Source organism: Saimiri boliviensis, chromosome 14 (assembly GCF_048565385.1).
Source record: "Saimiri boliviensis isolate mSaiBol1 chromosome 14, mSaiBol1.pri, whole genome shotgun sequence".
In the NCBI taxonomy this organism is placed as follows: Eukaryota; Metazoa; Chordata; class Mammalia; order Primates; family Cebidae; genus Saimiri; species Saimiri boliviensis.
This window is the reverse complement of record NC_133462.1, coordinates 16939497-16960273: the sequence shown is the minus strand read 5'-3', so window position 1 is coordinate 16960273 and position 20777 is coordinate 16939497. Positions and strand designations below refer to the sequence as shown.

Genomic DNA, 20777 nt, shown 5'->3' with positions numbered 1-20777 from the left:
ACCCACCCCTGCTCCCCCACCCCCACTGTCATTTTGGTGCATTACAGACACAGGCCTGCAAACAGCTATGGTTGTGACTAGTTTCTTCCTGACACCTCAGCCTTTCTGGGAGGAGCTTAGAATCAGGAATGAAGTCAGAGGACAGGGCTGACAGGGACCATTTAAATGCGGCTACTCAGAGATTCACATAGAAGATGGGCACAATTCTGAAGAGTTGCCCAGAGGAAGCAAAAATGTCAGAGCTACAGGTGAGTTGAAAAGGCACAGCCTTCAATACTCTCAAGTTACATAAACCAAGAAGGAAACAGGGGAGATTTTATAAGATGAAAATGTTAGCATTTCTACTGGGAATGCTTTACTGAGAGCTGTGTGTTTGTGGACTAGAGACCCGGAGGCTATGGTATGAGATGCTTGCGGGGTGTAAGGTGTGGACCCTGGACCAGTGCAACCATCTGTCAGTGCGTGGTGGTGTCTGATGAGAGTGAACTCTGCTGAGATGATGTGACTTTAGGTGGGCGGTAGATGGTCCACCAGGATGGGCGGGTATGTGAGTGAGTGTAATGGGTGAGTGTGCTTTGTCTTCATGACTGTGGAGTGTGCGTGTGTGTGAGCACTGCTCAAGTGCTTAAGCATGTTCATATGCACCACGAGTAGGTGTGTGTCTCAGTGAGCGGCAAGGCTGTGTGCGACTGTGGGTGTGTGTGCTGGGATGTGACTGGGTGTTGAACTGGGAACGTGCATGTGGCCTTCTGTGCATGTGAAGCTTCCTCCCCACAGAGCAGCGCCTCTGACGAAGCAGCTGTGCAGCTTCCCCTGTGTGTCAGTGTTGCTCCTGGGTGGCAGAACTGGCGGGGATTTGGGAACTGGGAGTTACTGAGACTCACGTTCAACCATTCATGAGAACAGAATGTATGATCCGTAGATGGCTCTTTCCAGTAAGTGTGGGGAAGAGGAATGCAGACCATGGGGGTGATGGTTCCTCAGGTGGGGTTGCACAGAGTGACCACCGGCTCCTGCCTCCCAGCCTCAGCTCTCTTCCTGTCCCTCATCACAGCCTGTCCTTCCCATTGTAGGACAGGAGGGTGGGCAGATGCTGGCTTGCTAGCAAAGAACATTGGAGGCCCTGGTTTCAGAGCCTGGATCACCCAAAACCAGGGAGGAACAAGCACAGCCTCAGGTAAGACCGCACTTACAGTGAACAGTAATGAGAAAAATGGCTGGGTCTGCTGGCTTATGCCTATAGTCTTAACACTTTGGGAAGCAAAGATGGGAGAGTAACTTGAGGCCAAAAGTTTGAGACCAGCCTGAGCATTAGAGTGAGACCCTCTCAAAAATTTTAAATAACATCTGACATCCCAGCTACTTAGGAGGCAAAGGTGGGAGGATCCTGCAGCCTAGGAGTTCAAGGCTTCTGTAAGCTATGATTTCACCACCGTATGTCAGCATGGGTGATAGACCAGGACCCTGTCTCGAAAAAAACAACCACTTGTAGTCATTTTAGAAATCAATCATTCCCTCCAGTTACGTCCCTGACTCAGGCATTTCATTTGTGCAAGTCCTGGGGCTGTGCTCTCAGCAATGTGTCCCCTCCTGGAAAGGATGTACATTGCCTGTGATGATTGTGATGCATGTGCATCCCTCACACAGGGGTTTCCTGTTCCTTTATTATTTCCTTCTGTCTTTCAACAAGTATTGTTTCTCACTGGAGTGAATTTCTAAATTCTTACATCCTCAAGTCTTGTTTTCACAGCTTCAGAGTTAAAAATGAAGGCAGCTCAGTGTTCTAGGGGGACTCCCCTTTTCTTTTAGGTCACCCCTAATAGGCCCCATACATGCCAGGGGTTAGGGTCAAAGTTTTACATATATTAACTCATCTATTACCAAGAACACCCTACAAAGTAGGAATTCTTGGTAATCCTCCTTGTCCTGGGGAAACTAAGGCAGGGAGAGTTCAAGTAATGGATCTAAGATGGCGCTGCTTGTAAGAGGCAGAATGAGGACTGGAATTCAGGCATCTTGGCTCCTGAACCCTTCTCTTACCTATGGGTCCTTCATTTCTTCAGGAATATGGGACCCTGCCTGTGGTAGGATGAAAGAGGGTAAGTCTCAGAGTCTCTTCTTTGATCTCTAAGGGCAATCTGTTACAGAAGGTGCCACTCTCACGGCTTATGTCCTTGACCATTGGCTCTCTTATCACAATCAGAGGGACGCTGAGCCTCCCTTTCATATGAGTACTCCATGGTCCAAGGGTGGGGGTGGAGCAGAAGGGAGAATATTTGCTCAGGGGATGATCTTACGTGTGAGTGATGTGGAAATGTCTAGTTGGCAGGATGGAGGCACTGTGCAGGTGCAGGTCTTGGAGACCCTCCAGCTCCAGACAGGAAACCTACAGTGGCTGCACTGTGGGCTAGTTGTGGTGACTCAGCTAGGAGGACACTCAGGGACTGGGGCTGTGGCTCCCTATCAAGGACATAGAATTTTCAGGGAGTGGACAACTCTTAGGCCAGATTAGTGACTATGGCTCAGTTTCCATCTTGTGATGAGGAACAGAGCATCTCATACCTCAAGGGCAGGAAAAGCTGAAGCAGCCCCAGAGGGCTGAGGCTTACAGTATCAGCACCAGGTCTTCACTCTACCTGTGAAAAGGTGGGAAGGATTTCTTTGTGTGTCCCGTATGTGTCCCCACAAGGGAGAGACCTGTCCACAACCCTGTGTGGTTTTCCCTCGGCAAGGACCTACAGCTGCACGTGGATTTACTCACGAGCATGGGTGAAAACTCAGACATCGCCTTCCACTTCCAAGTGTACATTGGCCATTGTGTGGTCATGAGCAGCCGTGAGAATGGAATCTGGAAGGAAGAAGTGATCGTCAGCTATGTGCCCTTTGAGCTTGGCAAAGAATTTGAACTGACCATCCTAGTGCTGGACATTGAGCACCAGGTGAGTACCCCAGGAGCTCCCAGCACCCAGCCTCCATGGGCTCCCAGAGCAGGAGGCAGCTCTTTCTGAGCTGCCCCCACCAGTCCCTCAGGACCCATCTCCTGTAACTACTCCTGGCCGAGGCCTTTTCGTCACAGAGCACCCTCTGCTTGCACTGCCATCCTCAGATTTTTTTACCCATATCTGGGTAAAAATTTTTTTACCAGGGTCAAGGTCAGCTCACCTGACATTTCCCCAAGTTGGAGAATATCCTGTGTCTTTTCCCACAGTGCTCATTTCTACTTATGTCATTATTTAAACTTTCATTTGGCTGAATGAATACAACATGGGTAAGAAAAAAAATTGTTTTTGTCAGTCAAAATTTAGACTTCATCTCAATCCTAGACCCCAAGCCTACTCCTGAGAACTTTACCAGTGCTTTCCTCTCCTTCCAGAGGAAATATAGGCCTATGGAAGCACATAGGTTTATGATTTCATTTGTTTTTAAGCAAATCCTGGCATAAGTTGCTCTACACACTACATTTTAGGAAGCAATGTGATTTTTTGTGAACAAATGTAACTTGAAGACATCCTCAATCCACGGTGCATTCTCAGTTGTTAAAAATTGCATCATATTCAATTAGAATTATTACTCAGAGTTAATGAACTTGACCCTCTGATGAACATTTAGGTTGTTTTAAATATTTTGCTCTCAAAAATAATGCTCTATTAAGATTTCGAATCAATCTCTTTGCCATTATTAACCTCTCAATGCTTAATTGGAAAATAATTACAAAGAAATGAAAAAAATGGTTCTAAGATGTGTGAATTTTAAATTTGATACATTAACACTTATAAGGTGACTTTCTCTATAGCCTCAGTATGAAGAATATATTCACACTTTCTGGCATTCTCAAATGAGTACACCAAAATATTCACATTTAATTCAGATTTAAATGATGGGTCTTTTTATATGCTTAGAAGTTGTTGAAGATAATATTCTACGTTTCACAATACCTGTCCTGTTTTACCTTTGTAAGAATGCTTGGGTTTCATGCTTTGCCACAATTAGCCCAAATCTGGGCTACTCCAAAGAGAAACTAGGCCCTCAGCAGTGAATGGCAGTCCTAGTTCATGGAACTGAAATGTATGCATTCAATGAACACTGTTGGCCACTAACCTGTGCAAGGACCAGCGTAAGATGCAGGGATTCAAGTTCATGGACACAGTCCCTGGCCCTGGGGATCTTTGATGCTAGAGGGGAGGCTGAGCAGAGACCTTGCAACACTGAGTGGTAGAGCCTCACTGGAGGAATAAGAGGAAACATTAGAAATAAAGTGAGCAACTGTCTCAAATAGTCAGAAAAGATAGTCTGTCAACAGAAGTTTATCTACTGGGTTCAGTTGTATAACTACGAGTTTTCTCAGGGGATGCTGCAGGTACTAGGATAGAGTGGAGGGGAGGCTGAAACCTTGTTTGGTGGTGTACTGCTTTCTGATGCATTTTTCCTCTTGTAGGTAACGGTAAATGGCCATTGCTGTTACACCTTTGCCCATCGACTCCCGCCTGCATCTGTGAAGAGGTTCCGAATGTGGAAAGAGGTCTCTATGACCTCAACAACTATCTGCAGTTGCAAGAGAAAACCACACTCCTCATTGTTGAGGAATTCCTCTTTCTAAATGACCATGAGATCCCCAGAGCCTGTTAACAGAATAATCCCTCCTCACTCCTTCCCATACACTTGGTTATTAAAAGTTCATCAAATTTCCCAAGATTTGGTTCTTACTTTAAGAAGGGAAAGAGAAAGTAGTCATCTCAAGAGAGTCTGAGTGATTGTATGGGAAGCATTAAGACATCAAAGAGGAAAAACCTTCCTGTGGCTCAAGAAGTGAGTGACGAAGTCCCTGGAATGTCTGAGAACTTAGGAATGGCATCCTTCTATAGCACATAATTGACATCGGACATTCAATCAGAATCCTTACCTAATCTCAGATGGCTCACTGCACTGAAATGTTAGGTAGCTGTTTACAGCCATGCAGGTATCACTGGTGGCTTTGTGGAGAAACTCTAACTTTAGGACAATCAGGTGGGATTTTTTAATTCTATTGTTCCCAGGTTGTTTACTCTATATGAACACTGTGCCTCACTCGGTGCAGGCTGCTCTGAAGGAACTTTAGAAAAAGATGACAAATTCCTCGCCAGAAGTGGTGGCTCATGGCTGTAATCCCAGCACTTTGGGGAACTGAGGCGGGCAGACCACTTGAGGTGAGGAGTGTGAGACCAGCCTGCCCAACATGGCGAAGCCATCTCTACTGATAATACAAAAATTAGCTGGGTGTGGTGGCATGTGTCTGTAATTCAGCCAGTTTGGAGGCTGAAACATGAGAATTGCTTGAACTCAGCAGGTAGAGGTTTCAGTGAGGCGAGATTGTGCCATTGCACTCCAACCTAGGTGGCAGAGTGAGACTCTGTCTCAAAAAAACAAACAAACAAACAAACAAATTTCCCATATGAAAATTTCACTCCAAGCAATAGTTAGAGAATCATAGGAGTTTAATGATTTCCCTTCAATGATTCTGATTGTTCTTGTTTCTAAACACTTGCAAGATTTTTCCAACTTATGTGGACACAATTCTGTGATTTCTCTTTGGAAACAGGCGGTCATGGTTTTTAGAACAGAAAATATTTAGTTTATTGTTGGAATAGACACAATTAATATACATGGTCACAGTGAGGAGATCCTGCTTCTCTGCTGTTGCATTTAGGCACTGCAGCACAGCAAACCTCCCAACACATATTGGCTGAAAGCAACCACTGATTCTCATCTCCACCAGCTTTACAGGTTTACTGGTCATGTGGGTGGTAGATCATGAGGTGGGAGTCACGTTTTCTGAAAGATCTGTAGGCTGGGATTCCAGGGGATGCTTCACTCACGTGTGACTCAACACTAGGGTTGGGTGAACATCTGGGGGTTGGCTGGCTATCTCCTTCCCCACTTCACCTCCCCATTCATGCCTTGAATTTCCTCAAATCATGGTTCTTGGACTTAATGAATGGTGATTGGATTCCACCAACAAAAGCCTTCCGAAAGGCTCAAGGAGGAGGTGCAGGGCATTATAGAACCTAGCTTTGAAAAGCAGACAGTGTCACTTCTATGACATTATGTTGATCAAGGTAAGTCACACAGGCAGCCCAATCAAATGAACATGAATCCACAAGCTGTGGCTATTCTGACTTGTGGTCCTGAGGGGCCATCCTTGGCAAGTATTTCCACTCAGTTCCACACTTACACTTGTAAGCGTGTATATGGGCTTATGCTTCCCTCATACCAAAAACACTAACCCTGTAAGGAACCACTGGAGGCAAGACAATTACAGAAACGGGTTCAGACTGAAGTCTGGCATCTTATCATCCAGTCAGAATCTGGTGTGCATGTTGTGACTACAAATCACCAGGTGCCCATTCTCTCAACATATGCACTAAAGGGATACATTATCTGCCCTATACGTATCAAACACACAAGACTGAAACAGACAAGGAAAATGCGTAAGGAAAATGCAGTGAACGCATCTGTTTCAGAAGGGCAAAAGATAATAAATGGCACTCTTTTCCTCACTGCACTCCTGAAAGCAAGATGGTCACATGCAGCTCTACTGGAGCCACCCATGAAAACTTAGCCTGGGTTCTCACTCTTGTCATAACTGTTCCAACCAGCACAGTCTATTCCGGAAGTACTATCTCAATATGTGCCCCTACTGTTTCCATAAGTACTTAAAGTACTTATACATTTCAGTAAGTTGGACTAAGAGGTCTTCCTTGAATGGATAACCAAGGCATCCACCCAATGAAAGAAACCATGCTAGCTCTTTGCATAAACTAAAAATTCAAACAAACAAACAAGGACAGAAAAGAAAATAGACCACAGTCACGGTCCATATCACTGAGGAAACCAACAAGACCCCTATTTTCATTTTCTCTGCAAATGTTTCTCTGCAGCAATTGGCTTCATCCTCCATTCTTAGCTTCTTGGAGCTCCTACCAAGATGGCAGAGTGACAGCCTTTTTCTCTCTACAAGAGCTGTGATTATCTATTTCATAGTGCAAATGAAGACTCACTTAGGAGAAGATAAACAACATATTACTTAAAGGTCAATCAAGGCAGACTGAAGAGGGTCTCATCAAATAGCCTCTTTTTCTGCTGGGCCCATCTCAGGCATCATTTTGATCATCTTCATCCTCTCTCCCCATTTTCATTGCTACAGCTCGTTCAACTCCAACCTCACTCATGAGTATGCCTCTCTCTGTACTGCTTCTTTAACTTAACATACAGATACCTTGAGGTGTCAATGTATAGTGAATTACACTCTTCATGTCTCTCTTCCTTGTTTCTTTCCAGTATGGACTGAAATTTCCTCCCCTCCCATTGGAAACTCTCGAGTTCTGATTAGGTACACTCTCCTCCTTACACCATCCCTGTCACAGTCTTGGTCACTTCTTTATTTTTATAATGGAGTATAGGCTCCATCACCAGCATGGAATTCATTTCTTGGCAAATTAGGCAATTCTTGCCTAATGGATGAAGATTATCCTGGAACCCACGACTTTTTCAGCAGAACATGAGTTTGATTTTATACCTGCTTGCCCCTGGATGACACCCATTTTATCTGAATAACCTACAGAGCCCTACATGCTGGCCTTGCAACACACATGGTGACTCCTCTTTCTTGACTGATATTCACCAGCTCATTTTAGTTCACATGGGCCATTTGTTACACTCATTCCTGTCTCAGGTACTACCCTTTGCTCATGGTGGCCAGGATGACATCTCAGATACAAAGAAGTGACACAGAGTTCAGGAGCCAATGTTCAGCAGAGAATTTCTGAATCACCTCTGAAAACTTATTCAACATCGTTTCCATGTACCTCAACCCAAATTCCTGATCTTCTCCCAGCAAATACGACATTGCTCAAAACACAGAAAGTCATTTCTGGACTCTAAAGCCGTCATGCTCAAAGGTCTTTATGCTTTTCCATTTTTGTTGAAGCCCCTCATAGAATGAATCTATTCTGTGATAATATTGTCCTTGATGCCCAGGTTCTTCAAAGCTGGTCCCCCTGTGACACTGTCGTTGGTGCTGAGCACTGGTACATTCGGCCCCGTATTTATAAGTGAGGGGCCAATGTGACAGAAAAAGAGAGAAATTTTGTTTTGTTTTGTTTATATTTGACAGATCATAGTCAAAATCTCCATGATGAATGAAGCACAGCTTCAACTTAGATTTTCAAACCACAATTTCTGCAGTGCCCTCTTTCACTACTCCTATTCAATATAGTATTGGAAGTCCTGACTAGACTAATTATGCAAAAGAAAGAAAGGGCATCTAAACAGAAAGAGAGGTCAAACCAGCCTTGTGTGCAGATGCCGTAATTCTATATCTAGAAGACCCTATAGTCTTAGCCCAAAAGATCCTTAAGCTGGTAAACAACTTTAGCAAATTTTCAGGATACAAAATCAATGTGGAAACATCACTAGGACTCCTACATGCCAAAACAGCAAAGTGTAGGGCCAAATCAGGAATGCAATTCCACTCAAAATTTCCATGAAAAGAATAAAAGTATCTAAAAATACAGCTAACCAGGGAGGCAAAAGATCACTAAAATAAGAATTACAAAAAAAAAAAAAAAAAACTGCTCAAAGAAACAAGAGATGACACAAAGAAATGGAAAAACATTCCATCCTCATGGATAAGAAAAATCAGTATCATTAAAAGAGCTATACTGCCCAAAGAAATTTACAGATGCAATTGCTATTTCTATCAAACTATAAATGACATTCTTCACAGAATTAGAAAAAAAATTACTTTAAAATTCACATGGAACCAAAAAAGAGCCAAGTAACAGAGGTAATTCTAAGCAAAAAGAACAAAGCTGGAGGCATCACATTACCCAACTTCAAACTATACTACAAGGCTAAAGTAACCAAAACAGCATGGTATTGGTATGAAAACCAACACACAGACCAATGGAACAGAATGGAGTCCAGAAATAAGACCACCCATCTACAAGTGATGAATTGCAGCATAACAATCCTTCTAACATATATTGGCTAAAGGCAATCATTTATTTTGATCTCTCCCAGCTTTACAGGTTTACTGAACTCATGTGAATGGTAGATCATGTGATTGGAGTCATGTTTTCTGAGGGATCTTTAAGGCTGGATTTGCAAGGATGCTTTACTCATGTCTAACCCCACATTAGGGCTGAGTGAATACCTGGAAACTGGCTGGTTATCTCCTTCACTACCTCAGCTCCCCATTCCTGCCTTGAACTTCCTCAAATAATGAGTCTCATGGTTCTTGGACTTCATGAATGGTGATTGGATTTCACCAAAGAAAGCCTTCCAAAAGGCTCATGGAGAAGGTGATGGCATTATAAAACCTACCTTTGAATGGCAGACAGTGTCACTTCTATGGCTACGTTGATCAAGATGAGTCACACAGAAAGCCCTAATCAAAAGGAGAGACTCCACAAGCTGTGGTTGTTACTGTAGTCATGAGGGGCCGTTTTTGGCCACTATTTCTGTTCAGTGGCAACTGGCTTATATACCTCCCAATACCAAAAACACTAGTAAGGAATCTCTGAAGGCAATTCAATTACAGGAAAAGGCTCAGAGTGAAGTGCAGTATCTTATCTAATAAGGATGTGGTGTCTGTGAGGTGATTACAAATTATCACTTGCAATCTGTCTTAACGTGCACAAAAGGGACACATTATCTGCTTTATATAAATCAAACAAAGACTGAAAGAGACAGGAAAAAGGCAATGAACACACTATTTTAGAGGGATAAAATAAAATTGGCAGCAGTCACTAATCCATATCATTGCCGAAACCAACCATACACCTATTTTCATTTTCTCTGGGAATGTTTCCCTGTAGCCCTTGTCCTCACCCTCCATTCTCAGTTTCTTGGAGTTCCTACCAAGAGGGCAGAATGACAGCTCTTTTCCTATTATGAGAGCTGTGACTATCTGCTTCATAGCATGTATGGAGAAACACTGAGAAGAGAAACAACATATTACCTAAAAATCACTGAAGGCAGACTGAAGAGAGTCCCACCAAATAGGCTCTCTGTTTGCAAGGACCATCTCAGGTGTCGTTTTGATCATTCTCTTTTCTCCCAATGTTGACTGTAACAGCTTCTGCAACTCCAACCTCACTCACAGGTATGCCTCTCTCATTACCCCTCCTTTAACCTAACATCCACATATGTTGAGGTGCCAACACACAGTGAATGACACTCTTAATTCTTCTCTTCCTTGTTCCTTTCCAGTAAGGAATGTAATTCCCTCCCCTCTCACTGGAAGCTCTCGTGTTCTGATTGGGTACACTCTCCTCCTTACACATTCCCTGTCACAGTCTTGGTCACTTCTCTATTTGATAATGGATCATACACCCTATCACCAGCATGGAACTCATTTTTGGGGTAATTATTTAATTTGTGCTCTGAGTGGATGAAAACTATCCTGGAACCCCTGGCTTCCCGAGCAGAAAATGATTTAGGTTTCATATTGACTTAGCACTTGCTTGGTGCCTATTTTATTTGAATAACTCACAGAGTCCTAGATGCCGACCCTGTTAGGCAAACACACAGTGACTCCCCTTTTTTGAATGATATTCCCCAGGTCAATGCACTTCCTATGGGCTATTCATTACACTCAACTTTATCTCAGCTATTATTCCATGCTCATGGTGGCCAGGAATGGCATCTCAAGTACAAAGAGATGACAGAAAGCCCAAGGTCAATGTTCAAGTAACAATTTTTGAATTGCCCCTGGAAACCTACTCAACATCTTTCTTCATTCTGTTCAATCCAAATTCATAATTTCCCCCCAGCAAATAAAGCATTGCTCAAAAAGCAGAAAGTCATTTCTGAACTCTAAAGCCTCCTCATCTGAAGGTCTTTTGGTTTTTCCAGTTATTGCTGAAGCCCACAAAGAATAAATATACTCTGTGATAATGTTGTCCTTGATGCCTAACTCCCTCAGTGTTGCTACTCCTCTGGGATGTCATCTGTGATGGTACTAAACATTGGTATATGTGGGCCTCTATTTGCAAGTGAGGTGCCAAGAAGACAAAATTAAAGAGAAATTTAAAATTTTTTCCTAATTCATTGATTTTTACCATTTTAAAACTCTTAAGTTGAAGTGTACATGTGCAGATTTGTTACATAGGTAAAGCCCTTGTCATGGGTGTTTGTTGTACAGATTATTTCATCACCCAGGTACTAAGATGAGTCACTGCACTGAAATGTCAGGTAGCTGTTCACAGCCACACAGGTATAAGCAGTGGGACTGAGCCATACAGGGTTTGAAAAGACCTGTCTGAGCTGAGTTGGGCTGAGTAGAAGCTGCACTCTCTATGCTAAAAACAGAGAGGGGAGACCCCTGGGGGCTCCTATTTCCCTATGTGAATCACAAATATCACGTTCCTCCAGGCAACCAGAAAAAAACCTAAGCAGAAAATTACCTGAGAAGGAACATCACATACTGTCTCCCCTCAATTCTGGAACAAGGAATACACATCATTTCTGGAAAGGTAGAGCCTGGACACAGAAATCTAATTTGTTCATTTAATAAGTGCCCATGGATGATCATGCCCTTCTCCCATCCTCCCTGCAGACTGAGAAAGGGAAAAGTCATTTCTCAGAGGAGGAGATGTAGGTTCAAGCAGTGGACAGGGCAGTCACTACTTTGTGGAGTGTAAATCTTGGTTAGAGACAGATTCAAGGGAAACCATTTGATCAGGGCAAAAGACATTGGCTTTTACTGTTGGTTTCCACTATAGCCCTCATTTGTCTTCACTACAGACATGGAGTTAGGACGCTTCCACTGTCAACCCTGCAATGTCCCCACTGCCTTTCCTTATTCCATAGGAGCCTGGCCATTGATCTCACAAGACCCCACTTGATGCCCCAGCCCTCTCCTAAAAGTTACCTCTTTTCCCTAGAGTATCTTCTTTGGGGAGAATTTGGGGTCAACCCCTCCATCTGAGATGCTCTAAATACATATTTTTTTTGAGACAGGGTCTCACTCTGTTGCTCAGGCTGGAGTGCAATAATAGAATCTTGGCTCACTACAACCTCTGCCTGCTGGGCTAATCTTCCCACCTTAGCCTCCTGAGTAGCAGGGACCACAGGCATGAACCCCCATGCTTGGCTAATTTTTGTATTTTAGTAGACAAGGAGTTACACCATTTTGGCAGACTAGTCTTGAACTTCTCATCTGAAGTGATCTACACACCCTGGCCTCCCAAAGTGCTGAGATTACAGGCATGAGTCACCACACTGGCTCTAAAGACTTTATTTAATCTTCTGTAAAATTATTTCTATTCACTAGTGAGAAAGACAGACTTTACATTGCAGGGATTCCATAGTTTTTCTTGGGACTCTTCTTGAAAAAAAAAAAAAAAGATGAGCACAAAGAAACAGGAAAAATTTTGTGTAAAAGGCTATGTTACAATAGCCTCAAGCTAGAAGTCACCCAGTGTTCGTCAGAAGTAAAACTGCTGAGTATGCATTGGTATATTCATAAAACTCGAGAGTGGTATGCAGTGAAAATGAAGGAACAACACCACCACAAAGCAATATGGATGAATCCTAAGAGCAGAAATGTAAAGAAAAGATGCATGACCCAAAAGAAGCCCTCCAAGATAAAGCATCTACAAGCAACATTCAAGAAAGTGATCAAACTGAAACAAAGCAAAAAAGAAAGGAGTGTGATCACCTGTGGCAGCAAGGTCAAGTGGTGGAGAAAGAACACATAGGAGCCAATGGATGTTAGCATTGGTCTATGCCTAGAATTGCGGTGGTTACCCAAGGGCTAGGTTAATGATGAATTCATCATACTATACACTTTCTAACTTGCATCAGATTTTTTTGTAAATAGTTTAAATTTTGAAACTATTCCAAACAATCCAAAAAGAGGGAATCCTTCCCATATCATTTATGAGACCAATATCATCCCGATACCAAAACCCAGCAGACTCAATAAGAAAAGAAAACTTCAGGCCAATATCCATGATGAACACAGATGCAAAAATCTTCAATAAAATACTGGCAAACTGAATTGCAACAGCACATAAAAAAGCTTATCCACCATGATCAAGTAGGCTTCATCCCGGGAATGCAAAGCTGGTTCAACATACGCAAGTCTATAAACATAATTCACCACATAAACAGAACCAAAGACAAAAACCACATGATTATCTCAATAAATGCAGAGAAGGCCTTTGACAAATTTCAACAGCCCTTTATGCTAAAAACCCTCAATAAACTAGGTATTGATGGAACGTATCTCAAAATAATAAAAGCTATTTATGACAAACCAACAGCAGTATCATACTGAATGGGCAAAAACTGGAAGCATTCTCTTTGAAATCTGGCAGTAGACAAGGATGCCCTCTCTTACCACTCCTATTCAATATAGTACTGGAAGTTTTAGCTGGGGCAATCGGGCAAGAAAAAGAAATAAAGGGTATTCAATTAGGAAAGGAGAAAGCCAAATTGTCTCTATTTGCAGATGACATGATTGTATATTTAGAAGACCCCATCGTCTCAGCCCAAAATCTCCTGAAACTGATAAGCAACTTCAGCAAAGTCTCAGGATATAAAATCAATGTGCAAAAATCACAAGCATTCCTATACACCAATAACAGACTTAAAGAGAGCCAAATCAAGAACAGACTGGCATTCACAATTGCTACAAAGAGAATAAAATACCTAGGAATACAACTAACAAAGAACATAAAAGACCTCTTCAAGAACTACAAACCACTGATCAACGAAATAAGAGAAGACACAGATGGAGAAACATTCTATGCTCATGATTAGGAAGACTCAATATTGTGAAAATGGCCATACTGCCCAAAGCAATATACAGATTCAACACTATCTGCATCAAGCTACCAATGACCTTCTTCAAAGAACTGGAAAAAAACACCTTAATCTTCATATGGAACCAAAAGAGAGCCTGTATAGCCAAGTCAATTCTAAGCAAAAAGAACAAAGCTGGAGGCATCACACTACCTGACTTCAAATTATACTACAAGGCTACAGTAATCAAAACAGCATGGTACCGGTACCAATACAGAGATATAGACCAATGGAACAAAACAGAGGCCTCGGAGGCAACACCACACATCTACAACCATCTGATCTTTCACAAACCCAACAAAAACAAGCAATGGGGAAAGTACTCCCTGTTTCATACATGGTGCCGGGAAAACTGGCTAGCCATGCGCAGAAAGCAGAAACTGGATCCCTTCCTGACACCTTACACTAAAATTATCTCCAGATGGATTAAAGACTTAAACATAAGACCTAACACCATAAAAACCTTAGAAGAAAATCTAGGCAAAACCATTCAGGACATAGGCATAGGTAAGGACTTCGTGACCAAAACACTAAAAGCACTGGCAACAAAAGCCAAAATAGACAAATGGGACCTAATCAAACTCCACAGCTTCTGCACAGCAAAAGAAACAGTCATTAGTGAATCGGCAACCAATAGAATGGGAAAAAATTTTTGCAATCTACCCCTTTGACAAAGGGCTAATATTCAGAATCTACAAAGAACTAAACCAGATTTACAAAAAAAAAAAAAAAAAAAAAAAAAAAAAACCCACACAAGCCCATTCAAAAGTAGGCAAAGGATATGAACAGACACTTTACAAAAGAAAACCTATATGAGGCCAACAAACATAGGAAAAAAATGCTCATCATCACTGGTCATTAGAGAAATGCAAATCAAAACTACATTGAGATACCATCTCATGCCAGTTAGAATGGCAATCATTAAAAAATCTGGAGCCACCAGATGCTGGAAAGGATGTGGAGAAATAGAACACTTTTACACTGTTGGTGGGAGTGTAAATTAGTTCTATTGTGGAAGACAGTCTAGCGATTCCTCACGGACCTAGAAATAGACATTCCATTTCACCCAGCAATCCCGTTACTAGGTATATATCTAAAGGAATATAAATTGTTCTTGTTTAAGGACACATGCACACGAATGTTCACTGCGGCACTGTTTACAATAGCAAAGACTTAGAACCAACCCAAATGCCCATCCATGACAGACTGGACAGGGAAAACGTGGCACATATACAGCATGGAATACTATGCAGCCATAAAAAACGATGAGTTCAGGTCCTTTGTAGTGACATGGGTGAACCTGGAAACCACCATTCTCAGCAAACTGACACAAGAACAGAAAATCAAACACTGCATGTTCTCACTCATAGGCAAGTGTTGAACAATGAGAACACATGGACACAGGGAGGGGAGCATCACACATTAGGGTCTGTCAGGGGGAAACAGGGGAAGGACAGTGGGAGGTGGGGAGCTGGGGAAAGACAGCATGGGGAGAAATGCCAGATATAGGTGATGGGGAGGAAGGCAGCAAATCACACTGCCATGTGTGTACCTATGCAACAATCTTACATGTTCTTCACATGTACCCCAAAACCTAAAATGCAATAAAAAATAGTTTAAATTATCAGTCAAAACTGAAGAGTAGAATAAAGAGAGAGAAGTGGGGGGGGGGGGGTTCCACTTTCTTTCTTCTTTAAATTCCTAATACAGGTTTTCAGGGTATTTCCTGTCATCACAAAAAAAGGACTTGAGAGGGGCCCTGAGCCCTACACCCCAGGTGAAGACTGCATTATAGCTGAAGTCCTATCACTTGTTCTCGTCCTCACAAAGGTTGGGAGCTAAGCAGCACACAAATCAAGGACTAGAGTCTCCCTTTTCTCCTAGAATCCGGGTCTTTGAGATTTCATTACATATCGACACCCAGAGTAAAAGGACAGAGTATACAAGGAGCCCAGGTGTGTAAGAGACAGAGAGTGTGTGAATGACCCTCACCTAGCAGAGGCTAGGGACCTAAATAGGGTCAGGATGACACAGGGAGTATCTCTACCTCTCTCCCCAGGTCCTGCTGAAGTTCAAGATCTATGATCTTTCAGAATTTCTGAAGAAAGAGGAATATTTCCTTCTAGTTCTGAGTGTCTTTCCCCAGGATTCCCACTTTTTTTTTTTTTTTTTTTAACCATTGTACAAGTTAGGAAAACGTACATCTTCTGAGTGAATTCTGACCAGTGAAGAAAAGGCTTCATGAGAGGCATGAAGACTGGATTTCACAATCCCTCACCCACACTCCATCCTCCTTAGTCCATTTCCCTGGTGACCCCTTACTTCCCTGGCACCTCCCTCACTGTCATTTCAGTGGCATCACAAACACAGGCCTGCATATAGCTGTGGTTGTGATTTTCTGACACGTCCCCACTCACCCTGCTGGGAATCCTTGCTGAGAGGAACTTGAAAACAGGAATAAAGCCAGAGGTCGGGCTAAAAGGGACCGTTTAAATGCTGCAACTCCAAGAGATTCACCCAGAAGACTGGATCCAATTCTGAAGAGTTATCTCGAGGGAGACAATAATGTCACTACTTATGAATTGAAAGGGCACAGCCTTCAAATACTCTCAAGGCACATAAAGAAAAGGTGTAGATCTTATGACATGAAAATGTATTTCTACTGTAAATGCCTTGCTGGGAGTTCTGGGTGTGTAGGAGACACAGACACTGGAGAAATGGTATCTGAGATTCCTGTGGGGTATAGGGTGTGGACCCTTGACCAGGGTAACACTACATGAGCATGTGACAGTAATCTCTGCTGCGGTGATGTGAGTTTAGGTAGGAGATGGACAGCCCACCAGCATGAGCAGGTGTGTGAGTTTAAGGGGGTGATTGTGCTTTGTCTTCATGACTGTGATGTACGTAAGCACAGTTGGACCAGTGTGTAAACATCATTACATGCACAGGGAGCAGGTGTGTATGACTCAGTGAGTGGCACTGCTCTATGTGACTGCAGGTGTCTGTACTGTGATGTGATGGTGCTGACCTGGGAACACGCATGTGGACTTCTTTACATGTGAAGCTTTCTCCCCACATAGAAGTGCCTCTGATTAAGCAGTTGTGGATCTTTCCATGTGTGTCAATGTAGATCCCAGGTGGCAGAACTGGTGAGAATCTTGGCAACTGTGCTAACGTTACCAAGGAATTGTCTCTGGTCATTCATAAGAACAGAATGTATGATTGATAGATGCCTCTTTCCAGTAGGAGTTGGGAAGAGAAATGCAGATTAGAGGGGCAATGATTCTTCAGGTGGGTTCTGCACACAGTGACCACTGGCTCCTGCCTCCCCGCCTCAGTTTTCTCCTGTCCCCACCCGAACCTGTCTGTCCTGTTGTGTGACAAGAGGGTGAGCATATCCGTTTGCTAGGAAAGGACATTGAGGAACTTGTTTTCAGACACTGATTCGTCCCCAACAGAGAAGAAACAAGTTTATTCTCAGTTCAGACAGTTTACAGTGGATATTAACAGCCTGCCAGGCATTGTAGCTTATTCCTATAATACCAGCACTTAGGAGGCCAAGGTAGGAGGACAGCTAGAGGCCAGAAGTTGAAGACCAGCCTGAGAAACACCGCAAGACCCCTTCTGGACCAAATATTTAAAAATTAGCTGTGCACATCGGTATGAACCTTTAGTCCCAGCTACTCAGAAGGCTGATGCGGGAGAATTGCTGGAACCGGGGAGTATAAGGCTGCAGTGAGCTGTAACTATGTCATTGCACATTAGCCTGGGTGACAGAGAATCTTTAAAATATATACATATACATTCAAAGATTCCTTCCTATCACTTCACTGGCCCACACTCTTCATTTGTGCAAATATTAGGGCTGTGCTTTCAGCAACGTATCCCCTTCTGGCAAGGACATTCATTGCCCATGACAACTATGATGCATGTACATACCACACACAGGGGTTTCCTGTTCTTATACCACTTCCCTCTCTCTTTCAACAAGTGTTATCACTGAAGTGAATTTATTTTTACATTCTATAGTAAAACAGAATAGTACCTAATTTCAATAGTATCATAATTCCAATTTGACAGCTAAGGAGAGTAACTGCTCACCTGTTCAAGACCATGTTGTTAATTCAGCTGTATTGCTTTTTATTTCCCCTAATTCATCCACAATACTGGCCAGTGGCAATACTCCCAAGTATTTTAGTAAAATACATCCGTACCCCACTCTTCACTCCTTATTTATTCCAGCACCTATAACTGTTCCTGACACAAAGTATATGAACATTCAGTATGTACGTACTGAATGAATGTGCTCATTCATATTTTTGAACCATATTCTTTGACAATATCAAGGTCTTTAATATATGTGGAACCACTTCCTTTTTTCTCGTATTTACTAATTTATGAGACATTGTGTTTGGTGGGAAATCACTACACATTTAATAGTTTGTTACTAGCTTTTCCCTCATGGGGTGTATTTTTTAAAAGATGGACTTTGGCCGGGCGCGGTGGCTCAAGCCTGTAATCCCAGCACTTTGGGAGGCCGAGGCGGGTGGATCACGAGGTCGAGAGATCGAGACCATCCTGGTCAACATGGTGAAACCCCGTCTCTACTAAAAATACAAAAAAAAAAAAAACTAGCTGGGCGTGGTGGCGCGTGCCTGTAATCCCAGCTACTCAGGAGGCTGAGGCAGGAGAATTGCCTGAGCCCAGGAGGCGGAGGTTGCGGTGAGCCGAGATCGCGCCATTGCACTCCAGCCTGGGTAACAAGAGCGAAACTCCGTCTCAAAAAAAAAAAAAAAAAAAAAAAGATGGACTTTTTCTTCTGAAAACAAAGACAAAAACAACAAAAAAAGGGCTACATGTGCCAAACGTGGTTACACAGGCATGCACGTGCCACTGTGGTTTGCTGTACCTACTGACCCATCCTCTAAGTTCCCTCCCCTTCTCCCACCCCCACCGCCCCCCAAACAGGCCCTGGTGTGTGTTGCTCCCCTTTGTCCATGTGTCTCAATGTTCCACTCCCACTTACAAGTGAGAACATGTGGTGTTTGGTTTTCTGTTCCTCTGTTAGTTTGTTGAGGATGACTGCTTTCAGCTTCATCCAAGTCCCTGCAAAGGACATGATCTCATTCCTTTTCATGGGTGTACAGTTATTCCATGGTGTGTATGCATCATATTTTCTTTATCCAGTCTATCACTGATGGGCATCTGGGCTGATTCCCTGTCTTTTATATTGCAAATAATGCTGTAATAAACATATGTGTGCATGTGTCTTTATATGAGAACGATTTATATTCCTTTGGGTATATACCCAGTAATAGGATTGCTGGGTCAAATATTATTTCTGGTTCTAGATCCTTGAGTAATCACCATACTATCTTCCACAATGGTTTAACTAATTTACATTCCCACCAGCAGTGCAAAAGCTTTCCTATTTCTCCACAGCCTCACCAGTATCTATTGTTTCCTGAATTTTTAATAATCACCATTCTGACTGGCATGAGATGGTAATTCATTGTGGTTTTGATTTGCATTTCTGTGATTAGTGATGTTAAGTTTTTTTTTTCAAATGTTTGTTGGCGACATAAATATCTTCTTTTGAGAAGTATCTGTCCATATCCTTTGCCCACTTTTTGATGGGGTTGTTTTTTCTTGTAAGTATGTTTAAGTTCCTTGTAAATTCTGGATATTAGACCTTTGTCAGGTGGGTAGATTGCAAAAATATTCTATAGGTTGCTTGTTCACTTTGATTAGTTTCTTTTGCTGTGCAGAAGCTCTTTAATTATATCCCATTTATCAATTTTGGCTTTTGCTGCAATTGCTTTTGGCATTTTTGTCATGAAGTCTTTGCCCATGACTATGTCCTGAATTGTACTGCCTAGGTTTTCTTTAGGGTTTTTATGGTTTTGGGTTTTACATTTAAGTCTTTAATCCGTCTTGAGTTCATTTTTGTAGAAGGTGTAAGGAAGGGGTCTTACTGAAGAGGAGATCCTTTTTCCATTGCTTGTTTTTGTCAGCTTTGTCAAAGATCAGAAGGTTGTAGATGTGTTGTTACTTCTGGGGTCTCTGTTTTGCTCCATTGGTCTATATGTCTCCTTCGATACCAGTACCATGCTGTTTTAGTTACTTTAGACTTGTAGTATAGTTTGAAATTGGGTAGCATCATGCCTCCAGTTTTGTTCTTTTTGCTTAGGACTGATTGTCATGGCTGTACGGGATCTTCTTTAATTCCATATGAAATTTCAAATCGTTTTTTCTAGTCTGTGAAGAACGTCAATGGTAGTTTGATGGGAGTAGCATCACATCTATAAATTATTTTGGGCAGTGTGCCTATTTTCATGATATTTATTCTATCCATGAGGATGAAATGTTTTTCTGTTTTTTTGTTTAAAGATGTACATTTTGCTTCCACATTTACCCTAAAAAGAATATAAAACTTTGAGAAAAACTTTGGTTGTGCTTGACTTGACCCCACTGTGCCACATCACTGAACAAATTCCATAGAAGAGCACACCCTGCAGAATAATGGTGGTTCTCTACATCTAGGAGAGAAGCTGTTCTCCTGTTCCCCAGACCTATTAGAATTTAGCAAATGTCTTTATAAACATTAGTGAATGCTGTGGAATAATGAGCAACAATATATATTACCTAAACTGTACTATAAATAATTTAAGTCCAGTCCCTGGAACCTTTAGCCCTGGTGACAAGAAATGAAAGAACTTCCTTCCTAAACAAGTCCTGATGTAGTTGCAGTGTTATGGCTTCCTGAACACAGCAAATCTTCAAACCTCTTCTCTGCAGACTGCATTTCCTTCTCTATCCTTTAAGTACTATTCTATGTCCTTGATGATGGTGGCAGTTGTAACATGTAATGACAAGAGAAAAACTATTACCTGGTCCTCCTCTTTTTTTTTTTTTTTTTTGGAGACAGA

At 42.3% G+C, this 20777-nt stretch overlaps 1 protein-coding gene across 5 annotated transcripts in view; it reads right to left on the bottom strand.

Moving 5' to 3' along the window:
• The window catches only part of LEUTX (leucine twenty homeobox), a 53265-nt gene that overhangs the window by 26560 nt on the left and 5928 nt on the right, over window positions 1-20777 (bottom strand). For 2 of the 5 annotated variants that reach the window (XM_074386363.1, XM_074386365.1), the window contains exons 4-5: window positions 4099-4223; window positions 2762-2848 (exon numbers count right to left, since the gene is read on the bottom strand). The exons of 2 other annotated variants lie outside the window; for them this stretch is intronic. The gene's annotated coding sequence lies outside the window, so the exon portion shown is untranslated. The remainder of the gene's footprint in view (window positions 1-2761; window positions 2849-4098; window positions 4224-20777) is intronic. One more of the 5 variants, XM_074386366.1, reaches the window with a different exon arrangement.